The sequence below is a fragment of the Cervus elaphus genome, chromosome 11 (assembly GCF_910594005.1).
Source record: "Cervus elaphus chromosome 11, mCerEla1.1, whole genome shotgun sequence".
NCBI lineage: Eukaryota > Metazoa > Chordata > Mammalia > Artiodactyla > Cervidae > Cervus > Cervus elaphus.
In genome coordinates, this window is record NC_057825.1 from 57718583 (window position 1) to 57741223 (window position 22641).

The following is a 22641-nucleotide window of genomic DNA, read 5'->3' on the forward strand; positions in this document are numbered from 1 at the left end:
CCCTGGTGGTCCAGTGATTAGGACCCCTCTCTTCCACTACAGCAGGCATGGGTTTGATCCCTGGTCAGAGAAATAAGATCCCACATGCCATCTGGTGCAGCCAAAACAAAGGATTTAAAAAAAAAAAGAAACTTACTTATGCACACCTCAACTTTTCCCCCCAATACACTGGCCACCTGTTAAAAAAACTGACACATTGGGAAAGATCCTGATGCTGGGAAAGATTGAAGGCCAAAGGAGAAGAGGGTGACAGAAGATGAGATGGTTAGTTAGGGTCACCGACTTGACCAACATGCATTTGAGCAAACTCTGGGAGATAGTGGAGGACAGAAGAGCCTGGCATGCTGCAGTCCATGGGTCGCAAAGAGTTGGACATAACTTAGTGACTGAACAACAACACCTTTCTCTCTGCCTCTTTCTCTCTCTCTTTCTCATAATTCTTTACTCATGCTTACCTGCCTCAAAGACAGTTTCATGGATTTTTTTCAATGGGGTCTACAAAAAAATAAGAGAAATTTCATCCCTCTGGATGGCTTTTGAGACAGTTACAAATGACTGATCTTGGAAATCTGGATGGCAAGAGTTTCCCAGCTGTTCTTCTTAAAGCTAAGCATGCAAACAGACGCTTCACAAAGGGAGAGGGCAGCGGGGATGGCAGGGGGCCACTCAGAAAAGTGAGGAGTAGAATAAATGTTGCCTGACTAGGAAATGAGACCCGGGGACGAGAAACTCTACTCCAAACCCTCCTCAGGCCATAAAGACTCAATCACACGCCTTCCCATGATGGCACGTCCCACAAGACATGTGTAAACAACAGAGGGGTTCCAGGGAGCTGGGTGATGAGCAGGGGAGGAAGAGGGATGAATCAGTCTGAACTCCAAGGATCTCAGTTCTAAGTCTGCTGAAGCACCCCCGCCCAGGTCTGGATTTGGGGAAAGCGTGCCTCAGTTTCCCCATTTGCAAATAATTATAACCAAAGTTAATAGCCACGGAGGCTTCTCTATATGACATTGCAAAGTTCTTTATCTGTATTCATTAACTTTCTCCTCACAACAACCCCACAAGGCAGGTCCTATTATAGATCCCATTATACAGATGAAAAATCTAAGGCTTGGAGAGATTAAGTAACCAGCCAGAGGTTTTAGTGTGCACCTTTGATTCAGACCCGAGTCTGCCTGTTTTTCCACACTGCTTGTCTAGAGGCTTGTATGACAACCATTGCATCTTATTATTTCCTGGCCTACAGGCATCACCTTCTCCCCTCCATGGTTCATTCTGCTACTCATCAGACTGGAGGCAGAAATAAGGTGAGTGAGTTTCCGTAGGTTGGTCAATTAGAAAGGTTCAGTTCAGTTTAGTGACTCAGTTGTGTCCAACTCTTTGTAACCCCATGGACTGCAGCAATGCCAGGCTTCCCTGTCTATCTTCCCTAACTCCAGGAACTTGCTCAAACTCATGTCCATCGAGTTGCTTATGCCATTCAACCATCTCATCCTTTGCCATCCCCTTCTCCTCTTGCCTTCAATCTTTCCCAGCATGAGGGTCTTTTCTAATGAGTCAGCTCTTCACATCAGGTGGCCAAAGTATTGGAACTTCAGCTTCAGCATCAGTCCTTCCAATGAATATTCAGTGAATAATCAATGAATATTGATTTCTTTTAGGATTGACTGGTTTTATCTCCTTACAGACCAGAGGACTTTCAAGAGTCTTCCCCAACACCACAGTTCAAAAGCATCAATTCTTCAGTGCTCAGCTTTCTTTATGGTCTAACTCTAACATCCATACATGACTACTGGAAAAGCCATAGCTTTGACTATAAGGACCTTTGTCAGCAAAGTAATATCTCTGCTTTTTAATATGCTGGCTAGGTTTTTCATAGCTTTTCTTCCAAGGAGCAAGTGTCTTTTAATTTCATGGCTGAAGTCACCATCTGCAGTGATTTTGAAGCCCAAGAATTAGAGAGTTAGCCAGTGCCAACAACCAATGCACGTGGATACCAATTGAAGTTTGTAAGGTTTTCGTACACGTGCTCTCTTTCGGCTGTCACAGTAGGCTAAATCTATAAAGAGAGGCAGGTTTCCCTGTCCATAAAATGAGCATCAAGTTGATACAAAGATGAGGTGATGCCCCTTTTGCTCAAGGGGCAGTGTCAGGCATAGAACTTGCACTTTCCTTTTTTTTAAAGATTTTTTATGTGGACCATTTTTAAAGTCTTCATTGAATTTTTAAAGTCTTTATTACAATATTGCTTCTGTTTTATGTTTTGGTTTTTCTGGCCATGGGGCATGTGGAATCTCAGCTCCTTGACCAGGGATCAAATCTGTGCCTCCTGCATTGGAAGGCGAAGTCTTATCACTGGACCACCAGGGATGGCCCCAGAATTTACTCTTTGAAGAAATGTGAGGTCCCTTCCAACTCTCTCCAAAGTGATAGGACGAATAAGCAGCAAGGACTGTGGTCTTACAACTGCAATTCCACCTAGCCAGGCTTCCTCCCTGGAAGCAAGCATGTCTTGGCATCCCTTGCCTCTTCTCTGGATTTCCTTTCTCCCTTCCCGTTTCTGATCCTCCCTACCCACCTCCAACACTCATGACTTCAAGTCCTAAGTGGATTTAGGTGCTATGTTTTAAGGCAAGAATCTAAAAGAAGACCCAGGTTTGAGATGGGTAAGGAGTGCTTTGGGGTGACAGCATGCAGAGGTCTTTAGGGAAAGAAGGGCTCAGGTCATGAGCCCATGAGGGAAGAAAAGGCACATGGCACTGAGAGATGGACAGGTGAATGCACACCAGTCAGTCAGGGGTGAGCAGAGTGCATGCATGCACATGTACACACACACACACACACACACACACACACACACACCAGCAGGGGCCCAGGTAGAGCATGCCTCTGATAATAGTAGTTTCAGCAGATGAGCCTCTGCTCACTCTAGGAAGGAGCTACTCAGGCAATCTGGTCTTCAGGAAACACTCTTTCTTTTTTGGGACATGTGTCAAATATGTTTATGTAGCCAAGTGTGTCTGAGGACCAGCCCTCTCTGCTGCCTCTCAAGTACCTCCACAGTTCCTCAGGGCTCCACAGGACACACTTTGAGAAACACAGCCTTAAACCAGAGAAGGAAGAGATGCAGAATTTTGAGGTTGGGAGCCAGAGGGAACCATGGTTGACCTTCAAACTACACAATGTGGGCAGTGGCCAATGTGGCTTTGGAGGGGTGGGATGCTTGCGTCTTTAGTGATTTGGTGGAGTCCCTGCTCCAGTGCTCAGCTTTCATACCCACACTCCTTGCTTTGGGAGAGACGGATAAACCCCTGCTTTATTTAGGCCACTTTATTTGAATTCCCATTACATGCAGGTCAACTGGGGCCCTAAATGATCCATCATGCTATTCATTCCTCTCCTGGCCTCCTGCATCCCAGACTGACCTCCCAGTCTGATGCTTACTCTTTCCCCTGGACCTGACATCGCTTATTCTCTTCATCCACACAAATCACTCAAGCTCCCTTCCCTGCCAGATTCATTGCAGTATCCCCAGGTCTCAGATCCATGCTTGGCACATAGTAGGCACCCAACAAATACTTCTTAAGCAGTGAAATGAATTATCTAAGCAGCTCTGCCCTGTTCCATTATCCTAAAGCTGTTCAATCTCCATCTCAAACCCTGACCCCTTGGTCCTCTACTATCTCATATTTCTTGTTGTCCACGGAAGATCACTATTTGGTTGACCTTCCAACCCCTGTAACAAAAGCTTGTCTAAAGCAGAGCTTGTTATCTTTCCTTCCAAACCAGAGCCCCTTTCCACCTTCCCTATGATTGCTGGCAGCTCAATTAGCCTTAGGATAGCACCATCATTGCTCTTCGTTTTCTCTTTGTTTTTGGCATTTACTCCTCTTTGGGTCTCGCCTGTTCTTTCTCAGCAAGGACTCCCAAACTCCGAGCTCTCCCTTCCCATCCCCACTCCTGATCCAGGTGAGCCCTCAGTGCAGGAAGCCTCAGCAAGTTTCCTTCATGACATCACCCAGCATCACTCCTGCCATTTCCCTGATACAGACGTGCTCCAAAGTGAGTGCTGGATGGTTGATCCCTACACTGGCGTCTCCTAGGGGAGACAGGTCGTCTGTGTCCTGTCTTTCCAAGATAAGCACAGTAATTTCCAGGCCCTTCTTAATTCTTCAAGTGTCTTTCACCCTCAAAACCAATCTGAAAACATACCCCCTCTCTGCTGCCTTCACACCCTCCATTCTCTGTCCCTCTTTCCTGATTCTGGACCACTGTCCTTCACTGAGTGACATCCACATGACGACTGGGGAAGGGGCCATGATGGGGAATCGCTGGTGATCTCAAAACCCTACTCATGGGAACAGATGGTCTTGGCCCATGCACCTCCTCCTGCTGCTGGACTTCCCAGGTTTTGTTCTTCACCTCTGCCTAGAGAACACTTCAAAGTTCCTGTTCCCTTTAGTGTTTAATAACGTGCTATCTTCCAAATAAACAGATAAACAAAAAGAAAGAAAAATTTCTCCCCAGAAGCAAGCCCAGCCCATTTTCCTCAACACCACCCCCAAACTCTAATCCTCAACCTACCTAAAAGTGCTCTTCACCTGGAGAATGGGTGAGAGGATTTCTGCCCACCTTAGCCTGCTTTCTGGGTATAACTGTATGTCCAGGATGACTCTTTGGGTTTCCTGCACTCTCTGACCACCCACACTGCTCAGAGTCTATCTGTGTTGACTGATGTATGTGGGGCTAAATAAACCCCTTTCTGAGAAAAAACTTGGGATTTGGACATGCACACAGGTGACATTGATGGGGTCTTCATGGAAGTCAGACTGCAGTGAGGAGCTCCACTCACCACTGAATCAGTCTGGATACAGGGCCTGAGCAGCAGACAGAGCAGGCTCTGCACAGGGTGAGGCCACAGCTATGTGTGCTCAGTCAGCCCAGCCCTGCTGGTGGCCAGGATGCTCTTCTGCAGAAAAAAAAGGCAGTGTCTATGCCTTCCCAGGTGGCTCAGTGGTAAAGAACTCCCCTGCCAATGCAGGAGAGGTGGGTTTGATCCCTGGGTTGAGAAGATCCCCTGGAGCTAGAAATGGCAACCCACTCCCGTATAATTGCCTGGAAAATTCCATGGACAGAGGAGCCTGGTGGACTACAGTCTATGAAGTCTCAAACAGTGGGACGTGACTGAGCATGCATGAACAGTTAAATGAGCTGCAAAGTCTTAGGGTTCAAGCAAGTCTGCTCTGATCCTTTAGAAGGAAGTCATGGAGCAAGAGAGGAACCTCTTCCTCTCCTATTTTGCAGATGCTCAGCATATAGCCATCCAGAGCAAGTGGAGATGGCTGCCTTCAACAGATCACCTGAGCAGAGTGACGACGGGAGCACCGCCAAGAAGCAATGGCATCAGCAGAGGAGGAGAGCAAAGAGATTCATGAGAGCACCATAACACCCCAGGCACTGCCTGAGATGGATGGGAGGAGCCATGGGAGGGTGAGGGAGGAGGGAGGGGGGATGATGGACTCAAGTTCCCAGAAGTAACCTCTCCAGTACCAGAAACCAGGCCCACAGATCACTGTGACCTCACTGCACCCGCAGGCAGTGAAGTGAAGGAGCATTCAGATTACATAAGGTATTCTCCAAGTCAAGGTTTGTCAAACAAGTCCAAAGAGTGAAGAAGGGAGAAGAAGAAAAACAAAACACCAGGGCTTCCCAAGCATTGAGCACATTTGAGTACAGACAATGCTTGGTCAGACGCTGTTTGAAGGGGGTTGGTTGGGAGAGGAAAGATGTGGCAGAGGAAAGATGTGGCAGGAAGTCAGCCCCTGGATCCCGATCCCCCCAGCCCACCCTAAGCCATCACAGTGCTTGGAGTCATGGGTAGTTCAGAGTGGTCCAAAAACAGTGGATGCCTTGGAGACTGGTGATTCGAATTCCTCTGTTTCATCAATGGGTCAACGAGTTTTGCACAAAAGGAAATAATTTGAAGCGGCATTTGGATGGCATACAAGGCCTCCATTAGTCTGCATAATTCTCATAATATCCTCATGAGATATGGCTATCCCTGCTTTAAAGCTAAGAAATAAAGGTTCAGCAACATTAAATAGCTCCCAAGTTGCCCTGGCTTCCCTGAATACCCTGCTTTGTTAAAGGGGGATGTGGTGGGGATGGCAGAGTGTTGGTTATTAGAACTTGGTGAAATACTGTCAGCCCTTTTGTCAGTAAATATGATGTATATGAAAACACATTCAATATTTTTAACTGGAAATTGGGCAGATTTTTAAGAATTGGAAAGTCCCATAAAATAGTGAGAAAATGTGAGATTTAGAACAATTCAGGAAATATCTCATCCAGTGTTTGATGTACATTAAAATTCATTAAAAAATATATGCATGTGGACCCCATCCATAAACTACCAAATCAGGATTTCTGGGGGGACTCCCTATATCCAAGCTGCCTAAGAGATTCTGCTGTCTGTGAAAGTCTGAGAACTAACAATCTAGGTTATTTGTTGTTGTTTAGTCACTAAGTCATTTCTGATTCTTTTGCAACCCCATGGACTGTTGACCATCAGGCTTCTCCCTCCATGGAATTTCCCAGCCAAGAATACTGGAGTGGTTTGCCATTTCCTTCTCCAGGGGATCTTCCTGACCCAGGGATCGAACCCAAGCCTCCTGCATTGGCAGGCAGATTCTTTTTTTTGTAAATGAATTAATTTATTTTAATTGAAGGCTACCTACTTTACAATATTGTATTGGTTTTTGCCATACATTGACATGAATCAGCCATGGGTGTACATGTGTCCCCCATCCTGAACCCCCCTCCCACCTGCCTCCACACCCCATCCCTCAGGGTCATCCCAGTGCACCGGCCCCGAGCACCCTGTCTCATGCATCAAACCTGGACTGGCGATCTATTCACATATGGTAACATACATGTTTCAATGCTATCTCTCAAATCATCCCACACTCACCTTCTCCCACAGAGTCCAAAAGTCACTTCTTTACATCTGTGTCTCTTTTGCTGTCTTGCATATAGAGTCATCGTTACCATCTTTCTAAATTCCATACATATGTATTGGTGTTTTTCTTTCTGACTTACTTCACTCTGTATAACAGGCTCCAGTTTCATTCACCTCATTAGAACTGATTCAAATGCATTCTTTTTAATAGCTGAGTAATATTCCATTGTGTATCTGTTCCACAGCTTTCTGATCCATTCATCTGCCGATGGACATCTAGGTTGCTTCCATGTCCTAGCTATTGTAAACAGTGCTGCAATGAACATTGGGGTACACATATCTCTTTCAAATCTGGTTTCCTTGATGTGTATGCCTCGCAGTGGGATTGCTGGGTTGTATGGCAGTTCTATTTCCAGTTTTCTACTCCTTGGAAGGAAAGTTATGACCAACCTAGACAGCATATTAAAAAGCAGAGACCTCACTTTGTCAACAAAGGTCTGTCTTAGTCAAGGCTATGGTTTTTTCAGTGGTCATGTATGGATGTGAGAGTTGGACTATAAAGAAAGATGAGTGCCGAAGAATTGATGCTTTTGAACTGTGGTGTTGGAGAAGACCCTTGAGAGTCCCTTGGACTGCAAGGAGATCCAACCAGTCCATCCTAAAGGAGATCAGTCCTGGGTGTTCATTGGAAGGACTGATGTTGAAGCTGAAACTCCAATACTTTGGCCATCTGATGCAAAGAGCTGACTCATTTGAAAAGACCCTGATGCTGGGAAAGATTGATGGCAGGAGGAGAAGGGGATGACAGAGGATGAGATGGTTGGATGGCATCACTGACTCAATGGACATGGGTTTGGGTGGACTCTGGGAATTGGTGATGGACAGGGAGGCCCGGTGTGCTGCGGTTCATGGGGTCGCAAAGAGTCAGATACGACTGAGCGACTGAACTGAACTGAACACCATTCTCCACAGTGGCTGTACTAGTGTGTATTCCCACCAACAGTGTAAGAGGGTTCCCTTTTCTCCACACCCTCTCCAGCATTTATTATTTGTAAATTTTTTGATAGCAGCCATTCTGACCAGGGTGAGATGGTACTTCATTGTCGTTTTGATTTGCATTTCTGATAATGAGTGATGTTGAGCATCTTTTCATGTGTTTGTTAGCCATCTGTACTTCTTTGGAGAAAGGTCTGTTTAGTTCTTTGGCCCATTTTTTGATTGGGTCGCAGGCAGATTCTTTACCACTGAGCCGCCAGGGAAGCTGGATCTAGGTTATAGATTACTTTAATTTATAATTATCAGGACAAATAATTAACTAGTTTGTGAAAGCCATGTTTCTGGATTGCTGTCATGTTTCTCTCTGATAATAGGGGCCCATCTTCATGAGGACTAACTCTCTGCCACATACTCTGATGTAATTTTCATAAAAAACTTCAGGGTGTTATTACACTCACCTAAAGGTCAGAGCAGTGGAGTGATTTGGTTGCTATTAAGCATCCTCGTTAATATATGGCAAAGCTGGGCTCTGCCTCCAAGTCTGGGTTTAGTCCATTGTACCTGGGACATCATCCTCCTTGGTTGGAGGCTGGGTTGGGAGGATCCGGAAGTATGTCACATGACTCCAAAAAGAAACTGAGGAGCTTGATTCTCAGAGCAGGTCCCAACATTTCTTACAGCAGCAAATAAAGCCTTTTGAGAAGAAGTTGGTGAGGAAAAAAGATGAGGAGCACGTATGGCTTTGATAAAACCTAGAAGGAACAGGGAGCTTGTCTGCTAAAGAATGAGGAGAGATTAGAGAGGGAGTTGGAGGTGACGGAGATAAGAGTCGATGGAGAAAGGGAGGCCTGCTTGAGGAATGTGAGTAGCTTGGAGCCGGCATCTGTGGAAAGCGAAGGAGTGAGGTGCTATGAAAGGGAAATCAGGTAGAAGGAGAGGAAGGAAACTTCCAGATGGAGGGGAGGGGTTCAAGGATAGGGCTACAGTGAATGATGGGGGCAGTACGAGAGCAAGAGAGAGTGAGGGTGTGGGGAGGGGGAGGTGAGGAGTGGGCTCATTATTTCTAAGCCAAACTCAATCAAACGTGCAACTAATAAGCTTTTAGAGATATGCTCTGTTCCCACAGTTCTCCAAAGTTTGATCTCAGGATCTTTTTACACTCTAAAAAGTTATCAGCCCAAGAGCATTGTTTATGTGGGTTACAGGTATCAATAGTCATCTTATAAATCAAAACTGGCAGGTTTTAAATATACATTTTAAAATTCATTTAAAAGTAGTAATAAACTCATTCATGCTAATACAGATAATGTATTTTTATGAAAATATATTTTCAAAACTGAGTGAGCCAAAAAAGATCATTATTATTCATGTTTGCTCATCTCTTTAGGTCTGACTTAAGAGAAGGCGCTGGCTTCTCACACCTGCTTTGACATTCAGTGTTGCCATATGTTGTTTTGACTGAAGTGTATTGAACAAACCCTGGCTTCACATAGATATGCAATTGAAAGGGGAGAGAGTATATATAAATCTCCTTCTCAGATAATTGTGGGTATTCTTCTTTGACACAACCTCACAATTCAACAAATGGTAGTCTCTTAAAGGTTATTTGTGATGTGGAATCTGAAACCCTATCCACAAGGTTTTTGTATCCTCTTACTTTTAGATGCATTTGATCTCATTTGCACCCTGAATGGGTGTTTCTCCCAAGGATGATTTGTAACATTATGTGTTGGTCATTTGGAAAATGTTGGCTCCGTGAGCTCTTCAGATCTTCCAAATGTACTATAGAAAATCCACTGCACAAATCTGTGTGCAGGGCATACATATGTTAAGTTAACCTTAAAAATGCATCCCAGTATACAATGCTGCTGCTGTTTAGTGGCTAAGTCGTGTCTGACTCTTGCAGCCCCATGGACGGTCGCCCACCAGGCTTCTCTGTCCAGGGGGTCTCCAAGGCAAGAATACAGAAGTGGGTTGCCATTTCCCTCTCTAGGGATCTTCCTGATCCGGGGACTGAGCCTGCATCTCCTGCACTGGCAGGCAGATTCTTTACCACTGAGCCACCAGGGAAGCCCTCAATATATATTAGGTGCAGACAAATACTGTTTGATTCCACTTATATGAGGTACCTGGAATAGTCAAATTCACAGAGGCAGAAAGTACACTGGTGGATGCCAGGATCCAGGGGCTGGGGAGGAGAGGAGTGGGGAATGGGAACTTAGTGTTCAATGGGGACGAAGTTTCAGTTTAGGAAGGTGAAAAACTTGGGAGATAAATGCTGGTTAGAGCTGCACAACAATATGAACGTACATGTGGCGCTGAACTATGTAGTTAAATACGGTTAAAACAGCATGCTTTGTGTTATGTGACTTTTATCTCAATACAAAAAATTTTTTAAATAAATTAATTAAGAAGAAAAGAAAACCCACTGTACATTTCTGAGCAAGTGAGCAAGGCAGGAGCAAATGATTCTGAAGTAGCCTTGACCTCACAGGCCCTCTGAGAGGGTCTCAGGGAATCCAGAGGCCCCAGATCACACTTTGAGAATCCCTGTTTTTGTGCATTGAAAAGTGTCCTGAACTGTGAATCAGACAACCCTGGGAACTAGATCAGAGTCTCCTTCTCATTAGCTTGGACATACCCTTGAACTTCTCTGAGCCTCTTCAGCCAAACTGGGTGACTCAATCTTTCTTAAAATTTCCCCAAGAATCCCTCCCACCAAGCCTTCCTTTGCTCTGTCTGGAACATACTCTTCACCCATTCTTCAAATGCCACCTGTGTCACCGCCCCCCGCCCCTTCTGGAGGCCCAGTCACTTGACCAACTCTTCTTTAGGTCCTCAGCTGCCTTTGTTTGGACCTCTCTCAGGCTTCTTACCTCATTCTGCTCTGAATGAGATTGTCATACTGAATGATGTAAGTCAGACAGAGAAAGACAAATATATGATATCGCTTATATGCAGAATCTAAAAAAATAAAATGATACAAAGTAACCTATTTACAAAACAGAAATAGAGTCACAGATACAGAAAACAAATTTATGGTCACCAAGGGAGGAGGGGGTGAGGGATAAATTGGGAGATTGGGGTTGATACATGCACACTACTATGTATTAATATGTTGTTGCTCAGTCACTAAATCGTGTCTGACTCTTTGAGACCCCATGGATTGTAGCCTGCCAGGCTCCACTGTCCATAGGATTTCCCAGGCAAGAATACTGGAGTGGGTTGCCATTTCCTTCTCCAGAGGATCCTCTTGACCCAGGGATCAAACATGCACCTCCTGTATTGGCAGGCATATTCTTTTACCATTGAGCCACCGGGAACTATATCAATATAAAAGTTAACAAATAAGAACCTACTGTATTGCAGGGAACTTTATTCAGTGCTCTTTAATGACCTGTATGGGAATGGAGTCTAGAAGAGAGTGGATATAAGTATACGTATGACTTCCCAGGTGGTGCAGTGGTAAAGAACCCGCCTGCCAATGCAGGAGATGCAGGAGACATGGGTTTGATCCCTGGGTCGGGAAGATCCCTTGGAGCAGGAAATGGCAACCCACTCCAGTATTCTTTTCTGGACGAGTCCATGGACAGAGGAGCCTGGTGGACTACAGTTCATGGGGTCTCAAAGAGTTGGATGTGACTGAGCACCCACAATCCAGAAACGATCAATGACTGATTCACTAACAACACTGTAAATCAACTATACTCCAATTAAAAATTAATTCAAAAAAAGAAAATGACCAGAGTGCTTGTCTAGCACACCCCCACTGCACACTCCCAGCTCTCCCCCAACCACACTGTGTGTCCCTGAAAAGCAGAGACAACAGTCTTATTCATGTTTGTGCCTCCTTCAGCCTAATGTGAAGTAGGCGCCCTGTGGAAGTGAAATTAATTGGTTAGCACGTTTCAGAAAGATCTATCTGTAAGGCTGAATGGATATTTATGGGAGAAGAGGCAGGGAAGAGGTGACTGGGAGGTGAAGGAAGAAGAATGACAGTAAATGGAAATAATGAGAAGACGGATAGAAGGAGACAGAGAGGAGAGGTCACAGTTTGTACCTATAGGTCACGGAGCTAGATGAATTGGGGATGGGACCAGGGCGTGGTGAGAAGATAAGAAGGACGTTTTAGGGTGGATTTAGACAATTGAGGGGGTGGGATGCTTGGGAACTGGCATTCCATTGAATTAAGAAAAATAAAGCATACTTGGGATGACAATCCTAAGAGGCTAGTGGGCAGAGAGGGCTGAGTCCTAGGAGGCACTGAGATGAGACTCGTGCTTGAGTAAGGGGCATGAACAGGGATGTAGGAAGTCAGTCCATGTGGCCATGTTTCTAATTCTCTCTGCTAACAATTTCGAGGATGCTCCTGGCTCCTAGGTACCTCAAAAACCCGTTGCCAGCTCCCACTCATCTGGTGCAGGATGAGTCCACACGAGGCGGAAGTGGAAAAGAGCAAGACACTCCAAACCTCTATTTTTTCTCTTCAAATATTTGCAGAGAGGGAGTGTGGCGTGGGCACGGGAAATACGGTGCTTATTGCTCACACTACATTAAAATTCAGATTGGCTTGTGCAATATCCCCGGCATAACTGCTCTGTGCTGATATTTTTATAACTCTTAATATCAAACAAATTGCCTCTTCACTGAGACAGTTTAATGTGACGGGGGCTGTACCCGCCAGCTTCCTCACACCGGCCCCATAAAGATCACCGTTCTGTTACTGGGAACAGAGGAGCCGTGAATTTCCTATCAAAAATATGGCTGGATTATGCAGAGTAAATCTTGGACCATATTAAAGGGATCACAGTGTTTTAATTTCTTTTCTGCCCCCCCTCCACCACCACATCCTCCACCGCTTCTTTTCTTACTAATAAAATGAAGTGAGAGGCCTCCAGATTGAGTCAGTCATGAATCATCTTTTTTGGCTGAGATCCCTATTTTTGTCATATTCATGCCTCTTCCCCAGTCATTATGGATGCCTTCTGCCCCACCCACCCACACGCAATAGATGTCACCTCTCTCATGATCTGAGGGAGAAAGAGATTTGAATGGATTTTCCTAGGAAATCCCCACCATGCTGTCAACTGCAAGGTCAAGAGAGTCCTTTCATTTGGGCTTCCCTAGTGGCTCATGGTAAGAAAAAAAAGAAAAGAAAAAAAATCTGCCCGCTAATGCAGAAGACACGGGAGACGCAGGTTCAATCCCTGGGTGAGTAACATCCTCTGAAGGAGGGCATGGCCACCCACTCCAGTATTCTTGCCTGGAAAATTCCATAGATGGAGGAACCTGGTGGGCTACAGTCCATGGGGTCGGAAAGAGTTGGACACAACTGAGCATGCACGTGCTTATTTGGGCCGGTTTTGCCTCATGGCAGCAACAGAGTAGAGAGCGAGCCATGGATGATATTTTACTCTGCCTCTCAAGCTCTTTTCATAGAGACCCCCTTTACTACCCACCATGAACTCCTTCATGATTAGAAAAAAACAGATTGAGTTTATTAAACAATTGGCTCTTCCTTCCACATATTAATCAAAGACCTAGAAAAATGTTAATCAGAGCAATTCATTTGAGATAATAAGTAGAGGTATCATAGGGCTTCCCTGGTGGTCCAGTGGTTAAGAATCTGCTTGCCAATTCAGGGGACACCAGTTTGATCCCCGGTTCAGGAGGATCCTGCATGCCACAGAGCAGCTAAGCCTGTACCCCGAAACTATTGAGCCTACACACTGCCACTACTGAAGCCTGAGCACCCTAGAGCCTATTCTCTGCAACAAGAGAAGCCATTGTAATAAAAAGCCTGCGCACTGCAACAAAGAGTAGCCCCTGCTCACCACAACTAGAGAAACCCCTTGAGCAGAAGGAAGACCCATATTTATTTTTAGCCAAAAATAAATTTAAAAAAGAAATATCATAAGTTGGTAGAAATTAATTTAAAGCAAAGAAATTGACATTGTACTATCCCATGATGCTTTATGGTCGGTAATCCACATATTTTTTCAAATATTGAAAACAGTTCATGGAGTCTCCTCTCCTTTCATTACTGTCCCTCCCACTCTGTACACTGAAGTTTATAACAAGTGATATAAGGTGTCCTTAAGGGCCCCAAGAAGTAGATTGAAGTGTTGCATCCATAGAAATTGTTGTATTTGTTTATAATAAAAATGCTGATGACAGCACGAACTCAAGGAGCAAATGATCAGATTGTTTGGCCTCATCTATCAGCCTTCTTGAGACCTGCAAACTCCAGGCTGACAGACAGACATAAAGATGGATACCTTACTCTCCAAGGAAGGGAGATGACCTTCACCTCAAAAGTGCCCAGTAACTTGGTTACCTGTGTTGTCACTGAATTCCAAAGATTTTTCTTTTTTAAATTTTATTTTAAATAAAATTTTCTTTTAAATAAAATTTTATTTATTTCATTTAAAATAAAATTTTATTTGTTTTATTCTTGGCTGCACTAGGTCTTCTTCTTGTTGCGCAGGCTTTTGTCTAGTTTCGGAGAGCGGGGTCTACTCTCGCGTTGCAGGGTGCAGGTTTCTCATTGTGGTGTCTTCTCTGGTCCGAGGAGCATGGGCTCTAGAGCACAGGCTCAATAGTTGTGTCTTGCATGGGCTTAGTTGCCCTATGGCATGTGAAATCTTCCCCAACCAGGGATTGAACCCCTGTTTCCTGCACTGGCAGGCAGGTTCTTTACCACTGAGCCACCAGCAAAGTCCAGTGAATTTCAAATTTTTCCCCAACATCTTTACACCTCAAATTCCTTTCTTCTCCACACATGTGATACTAGACCCACTAGACTCTTAGCGTGATGCCACCATTTTCAAGTGTTACATTTTAGGATACTTTGAAATTAGTAGATTTCAAAATTATATAATTAATTTGGTTCACGTTTTATTTGTAGACTTCTTACAAAATTCAAGCTCAACAACCCTTTTCTTCAAATACTGTATCTTTGTTGGTTCTTATAACAGCTAAAGCCTAATCTACCTCTCTCGCTGGCAGAACACTCTCAAATCGTCCTGGTGGGTAGATTCAGGTGGTCTTTGAAACCTTGAAAAGTTCTAGAAGAACCGATCCAGAGTGGGCTGTCAGATCAGAACCCCTGGAGTTGTTAACTTTTAAATGTGTCATGTCTTATTCTTATAAAGCCAGGAAGGAGCAGAGATCACTGCTTTTATCACCAGCTATGACCAAAAAAAAAAAAAAAAAAATAGTATAATCTGGACCATACTAATATTGGCATCACTTTATAACAGTGAAAATTTGGAAATAATCAAAATGAACAAAATATGTGCCTTTTTATTAATAATGAAGCCATACATGGAACATACAAACATACAGTCGATAAACTGTTTCCATTTAACATTATATCTTAGAGGAATAGTGAATATCATAAAAAAGGATGCACAATATAATATCATTGTATTTGATGATATTTGATATGTAAAGCATACCAAAAATATGTGCAATTTGACCCTTTTTCTTTTCAAATTCAGATAGACACCAAACTATAGAACTGGTAGGTAACTTTTCTTTTCTTGTCCAAGCTTATCTCTATTTTCTTCACATTTGACAGAACAATAAATGTATTGGAGTTTTTTTCACATTATCTTTCAGGCCTCCTACTTAATTTATTTCAACTTCTACATTTCAACTTTTAATTTCTGAGAGAGAATTCTTTCTTATTTACTAAAAGGGAAATTAAGACTTCAAAAACAGAAAAAAAAAAAATACAAAACAAAGTTACAGAATAATTACTGCTCTCCCGGAGATAAGAGAAGATACTGCATCCATTAAAATGTATTGTTTTTAAAATAAGGAAAAACATGTCCTGAAAAACTGGCTCCAGGGCACATCCCATGGGAGTTGAAAATGAAGCCTTGAGTTTGAAAGACAGGCTTGTGTTGATGCAATCACTCCCTCCACAAATAGTATTTAGGGCCTACAGTGAGCCAGCCCTAAGGTGGATGTTGTTCAGTGGCTAAGTTGTGTCCAACTCAGCGACCGCATGGACTGTAGCAGCCAGGCTGCTCTGTCCTCCACTGTCTCCCAGAGCTTGCTCAAATTATGTCCATTGGGCCGGTGATGCTATCTAATCATCTCATCCTCTCCCGCCCCCGTCTCCTTTTGCCTTCAGTCTTTCCCAGCATCAGGGTCTTTTCCATTGAGCCGGCTCTTCACATCAGGTGGCCAAAGGATTGGAGCTTCAGCTTTAGCATCAGTCCTTCCGATGGGCTTCCCTGGTGGCTCATGGTAAAGCGTCTGCCTGCAATGCGGAAGACCCGGGTTCGATCCCTGGGTCGGGAAGATCCCCTGGAGAAGGAAATGGCAACCCACTCCAATATTCTTACCTGGAAAATTCCATGGACTGAGGAGCCTGGTAGGCTACAGTCCATGGGGTCGCAAAGAATCGGACATGACTGAGCGATTTTGCTTTCGCTTTCCAATGAATATTCAGGGTTGATTTCCTTTGGGATTGACTGCTTTGACCTCCTTGCAGCCCTTAGGTTCCACCAGAAAACCCAAGACCTCCCACCTGCCCTCAGGGAGCTTACAGTTTGCTGCTCAGCCGACCAGAAGTGTTAAACCCTGCCTTGGAGGTGAGGCCTGGGGGCTTGCTTCAGTCACGGGCTTCCACTGCCTGTGTCCTGTCCTGAGTCATGCCTGTGATCCAGATAAGAAACTGGTTAGGCTCCCGTGGGATCTGGGTATGGCTGAAGTAACCTGGACGTCAGATGTGGGTGGTCCACGGGCACTCACCCACCCAGTTAGGCTGATTTCACCACCCCTCCAACCCGTCAGACATCCACCGGCTCTTCGGTCCTCTCCCCACCTCTTCCCCCTCTGTCTGGTTTCTTCCTGAGCACCCCCAGAGACCTGCTCCTCCAGCCCCATCTGTTGCTTACGTCCTTCTAGAAAGGTCTCTGCCCTTTTCAACGACCACATCCAGGGGGAGGAAGAAAGGCGCCCCGGGGTCTGGAAGTTCTTCTTGGGGAAGAGAGCTCCCTGGAGTCTGCGGCAGATGGGGGAGGCCCCAGTGGGGCGCACGTGGATGAATCTCTGGGCGGAAACCCTGTACCAGCCGCTCTCGCTCGCTGCCATCCCGTGTTTTCTTCCCCCAGTGAGTCTCTTAATTTTGCTCATTTATCTTAAAGAGCTCCGTAAGCGCCGTGGGCTCTGGTGGGGGGGCCCGCACGGGGGCTCCGAACCCGACCCCCACGCCTGCCTCCCAGAGGAGCCATCCAGCGCGGACCAAATCTCATTTTCCTACAAATAGTTTGTCAGAAGCAGCAGGGCGAGTAATAAATCACAGAGAGCGAGCGCAGAGATGGAAGGGGGGAGGCTGGGCGAGAGGAGGGCGGGGCCGAGGGCGGAGGGAGAGCTGCAGGCGCAGATGCGGGCGACGGGGAGGGGGCCAGAGGGAGGGGTGCGTGGGGAGGGGGCTCCGGGGAAGAAAAACAAACGGAAAAGGAGGGAAGGAGGTAACGAGACAAAGGGTAGAAAACGCGAGAGAAGAGGGACAGAGAAGGGGCGAGGAAGTTGAGAGAAAGCAGGGAGAAAGGGAGAAGGAAAAGAGAGGGTAAAGGATGAATCAGGAAGCGGGGTGGGGTGGGGGCGAAGGTAAACACGAGAAGAAAATGCATCCAAAGGGGTCTTGAGATGTCTGGTCAAGAGGCAGACCACCGGAAGGAGGGTGGTGAGCAGAGCCGCCCCGTGTCCTCCTCCACCTCCGGTGTCCTGCGCTGCTGGGGAACCTGCGGTCTGACTCCTGGTCCTTCTCCCCACCTCTGTCCCTGCTGCCTGCTCCAGGCGGACAGACACTGGATGGATGTCAAGAGGGGTCCTCCCAGTCCACTGTTAGCCAGCCTAGAGAGCAGGTCTCCAGTCACTGCATTTAGTGTGTGTGTGTGTGTGTGTGTGTGTGTGTGTGTGTGTGTGTGTGTGTGTGTTAGACACAGAGAGGTGAACCTGAATCTGGACTATTGCCATGATGCTTTGTGGCCATAAGCAAGCCACTTGGCTCCCGTGTGCCTCAGTTTCCTAATCTGGAAAATGGGAACAATGATCCCCATTCCCAGGCTTGGGAAGACCAGAAGGGTAAGCCACCTAGAAAAGCATCTGGCACATAGTGCAGGCTGTTGATTAGGAAAGGGAGCCTCCTTTGAGTGTCTACAGTCTGTGAACTTGGCCTGATGGCCACAGGCAAAAACCTTCAGACTCTGCAATGCCGTGCCACCCCCACAGCCTGTGATCCCCAGCCAGCCACTCTGATCCTTCAGCTGTCAACACAAGCACACTCCAGTGCTTTCTGCTTTGCCTTCGGTCTCCCCTGGGAAGCTTTGAACACTAGTGAGATCATCGTTGTCAAGCTCTCTGGGTTTCTGGGGCAAGGGCAGTCAGATAAGGAGGACCACGGAGCTGACCCCCTCCACTCCATCACCAGCCCCAGGATCTGCTCCTCCTTCCATCCACCTCCTCCTCCCTGGCTGCTGGGGGGCGCCCTGCTCTAGAGGAGAACTCTCGGTTACCTTTACAAATGAGAAGAGGGAAGTGGTACTCACGGGGGCCCATGCTGTGAGGCTGGGCTCTTGTCTGTGTGGATCACAGAACTATCCCCAGCCCCTAGCCCAGCATTGGCACATAGAGGGCTCATAAAATGAATGAAATTCATCTAATATCATGAATATGTATTTGCTCATTCATATTTTATGGCAGTGAAAAAACTGTTGTTACCGCATTTTATGGAAGGGGCAACTAAGACACAAAATCACCCATCCACGAAACGGGCAGGGCTAGGATTTGACCCCCAGCTGTCCATCTCCAAAGCACATATTCCTTCCACTGTGGTCCAGGGCTGGGCAACCTGCCCATCACTTTACTCTTCAAACAGCCTATGTTGATCAAGGGCCTCTTGATAGCCAAGGTCAGAGATAGCAGAGAGCCCCAAACCTGCGGAGCTTGCCCTGCCTTTTCTTTACCCTCAAGATCCTGGAGACAGGACCCTAGGGGAGCTCCATTCAGGGTGAGTCTTTCCTTTCTGGATCCTGTACCACTGGCATTGTCTTCTAGCCCTGGGCATCAGGCTATGCCAGTCCCAGACAGATCCTGAGTCTCCGGGCCTCTGCCCAGCTTGGGGCTTTGAGGATAAGGTCATGTGCCTCAGAACCTCTCCCAGTTCAGCTTTTAGGACCTCAGCCATGCTCGCTCTGCTCCCGTACTCTTTAACCCTCCAGCAAAGTGAACATCCTCTGGGGACCCCATGTTGAACCCCAACAAGGAGCACAGCTCAGGCAAGAGAGAATCAGGATCTGCCATCTGCCATTTACCAGCTGGATGACACTGGTCAATTGTTTTCACCTCTCCAGGCCTCAGGTTCTTCAACTGGAAAATGGGGATTGAAGAAAAGCTCCATGCTTAACTCCCAGAGCTGTCATGAGAATCAATTAAAGCAAAAGCTGGAAAGCACTTTACAAATGAGAGGGCCTCCTCCTCTGCACCCTCTTCTGATGTCAGATCCCAAGTTCTCCTTCCTGATGGCCCTGCCTACCCCGCCCGCTGTGCACAGGATCCTTGATCCCAGGGCCTGAACCCTAAGGGCCACAGTGCCTCCTCAGCCTGCCTCTCATGAGGAACCATGACATGACACCGTCTAAAAACAGAGATGAAGCCTCATAAGTGAATCGACTTAAAGAAAGCAGGTTAAAGCAGTGCCTAAGAGCTCTGATAGGATTTGAAAAATCAAGTTTTAAAATTCCAGCTCTGCCATTTATTAAGGGCTTCCCACGTGGCTCAGCAGTAAAGAATACGTCTGCCAATGCAGGAGATGCAGGTGATGTGGGTTCGATACCTGGGTTGGGAAGATCTCCTGGAGGAGGAAATGGCAACCCACTCCAGTATTCCTGCCTAGAATATCCCATAGACAAAAGAGCCTGGCAGGCTACAGTCCATGGGGTTGCAAAGAATCAGATATGACTGAGCAAGCATCTGCACACCACTTATTAACAGTGTTAACCCTGGGCAATCATTTTACCTCTCTAAACCTCAACTTTCCCATCTGTAAAATGGGATAATTATAATACCCACTAGGATGTGATAGGTAGTATATATTAATTAAGCACCCAATAAGTGGTTACTATTGTTATTTCCCCTTATTTTTTTTCATTTATTTTTATTAGTTGGAGGCTAATTACTTTACAGTATTGTAGTGGTTTTTGTCATACATTGACATGAATCAGCCATGGATTTACATGTATTCCCCATCAATAAATCAGTTGCCAAACTTTGTAGCTTCTGGCCTCTATTTCAGTTGTCCCAGTGCTGGGACCTTAGTCTACATCTTTGCCCTCTCCTCCCTCAGCCGTGGCCTCTCCTCCCAGGCTGCAAACCATAGGCTCAGCTCTGATCTGGCCTCATGACCAAGGAGAAAATCTACCTTGGGTTTCCAGGGTACCCGACAACAAAAAAGGAGGAGGTAAACACAGCAGCCATCCACATGATGTGGTGATGAGCAAGATGGAAGAGGTGAGGTTCCCTGCCCAAGGTCATGGGGATGCTATAATTAGAGCCACTGTTAGACTCCTGGACTCCTGGGGCCCATCGTTCCCATTACCCTCGCCCAAAGCCCCGGTAGGCTGTTAAATCCCTTTGCAACCTGGAACAGGCTTCCCATCTGACAGCATGCTCCGCCTCAAAACCCTCAGCAAGGTGCACACAAAGTTTGGCTCTTTCCCAGCCCCTCTTCTCAGCCCCTTTCATTCACCCTTTCTTTCAGCTTCCTCTACTGTCCTGTCCAGCCTTCACCTGTCACCTGCACACTTTGTTCTTGGTTCTTTCATGGCTGTGCCAGGCCTCCCACCATAGGAAGCGGTACCAAGTGCATGGTCTCTGCCCTCCAGGAATCCCAGTGAAGTGAATGAGCACCCAGTCTTCCAGCCCAAGCCTGCTCTTTCAGTCCTGAAAGCCTGCTTCCTCCAGGAAACCCTCCCAGATTGGTGCACGGATGGAAGTGTGTGTCCTCTGTTGTTCAGTCCTGTCTGACTCTTTTTGACCTCTTTTTGAGCCCACCAGGCTCCTCTGTCCATGGAGATTCTCTAGGCAAGAATACTGGAGTGGGTTTCCATTTCCTTCTCCAGGAGATCTTCCCAACTCAGGGATCGAATCCACATCTCTTGCATTGGCAGGTGGATTCTTTATCACTGGGCCACCTGGGAAGCCCGCTTCCCAAATCCTTCCAAATGGTGCTATTTCTCTCTAGACATTCTATATGTGTGATGTTGTTTTGGAAATCAGTCCTGAATATTCATTGGAAGGACTGATGCTCTAGCTGAAACTCCAGTACTTTGGCCACTTGATGCGAAGAACTGACTCCTTGGAAAAGACCCTGATGCTTGGAAAGATTGAAGACAGGAGGAGAAGGGGATGACAGAGGATGAGATAGTTTGATGGCATCACCGACTCAATGGACATGAGTTTGAGCAAGCTCCGGGAGTTGGTGATGGACAGGGCCTAGCGTGCTGCAGTCCACAGGGTCGCAAAGAGCCAGACACGACTGAGCGACTGAACTGACCAAGGTTATTTTTATTTCCTTTTTAAAAATTGAACTTTCTTCCTTGTTGATGTGGCTCACATTTTTTAAGAAATTATTTTTAAAACAAATACTGTCTTGTCTAGGCTTCCTGAATATAGGCGTCCGCATGCATTTTAAGCACTGAGGCAGACCTCAGTTTGCTGTGATTTGAGGGGAAAGAAGGCCCAGAAGGCCACTGGCAGGTAAGGGCAGCCAGGCCTGCCTTGGAGAGGTGGGGAAAGGCACCCACAGGGTCAGCTCCAGAATCTCGCTGATGCCTCAGAGAAGGGAGAAGGAAAAGACCATTTCTGGAATATTACTCAGCAATAAAAAAGGATGAAGTAATTAGAGATACCAAGGGAACATTTCATGCAAAGATGGGCTCAATAAAGGACAGAAATGGTAGGGACCTAACAGAAGCAGAAGGTATTAAGAAGAGGTGGCAAGAATACACAGAAGAAGTGTACAAAAAAGATCTTCACGACCCAGATAATCATGATGGTGCGATCACTCACCTAGAACCAGACATTCTGGAATGTGAAGTCAAGTGGGCCTTAGGAAGCATCACTACAAACAAAGCTAGTGGAGGTGATGGAATTCCAGTTGAGCTATTTCAAATCCTGAAAGATGATGCTGTGGAAGTGCTGCACTCAATATGCCAGCAAATTTGGAAAACTCAGCAGTGGCCATAGGACTGGAAAAGCTCGGTTTTCATTCCAATCCCGAAGAAAGACAATGCCAAAGAATGCTCAAACTACTGCACAATTGCACTCATCTCACACACTAGTAAAGTAATGCTCAAAATTCTCCAAGCCAGGCTTCAACAATACATGAACCATGAACTTCCAGATGTTCAAGCTGGTTTTAGAAAAGGCAGAGGAACCAGAAATCAAATTGCCAACATCCACTGGATCATCAAAAAAGCAAGAGAGTTCCAGAAAAACACCTATTTCTGCTTTATTGACTATGCCAAAGCCTTTGACTGTGTGGATAACAATAAACTGTGAAAAATTCTTCAAGAGATGGGAATGCCAGATCATCTGACCTGCCTCTTGAGAAATCTGTATACAGATCAGGAAGCAACAGTTAGAACTGGACATGGAACAATAGACTG

General features: G+C 46.0%; 1 long non-coding RNA gene across 1 annotated transcript; it reads right to left on the reverse strand.

Moving 5' to 3' along the window:
• Nucleotides 1–16179: 16179 nt before the first annotated feature.
• Nucleotides 16180–17219, reverse strand: LOC122702805. Its single transcript, XR_006343339.1, has 3 exons — nucleotides 16867–17219; nucleotides 16516–16624; nucleotides 16180–16226 (listed from the first exon to the last, which is right to left on the reverse strand). It is a non-coding gene; the product is annotated as an uncharacterized LOC122702805 (long non-coding RNA).
• Nucleotides 17220–22641: the final 5422 nt, after the last annotated feature.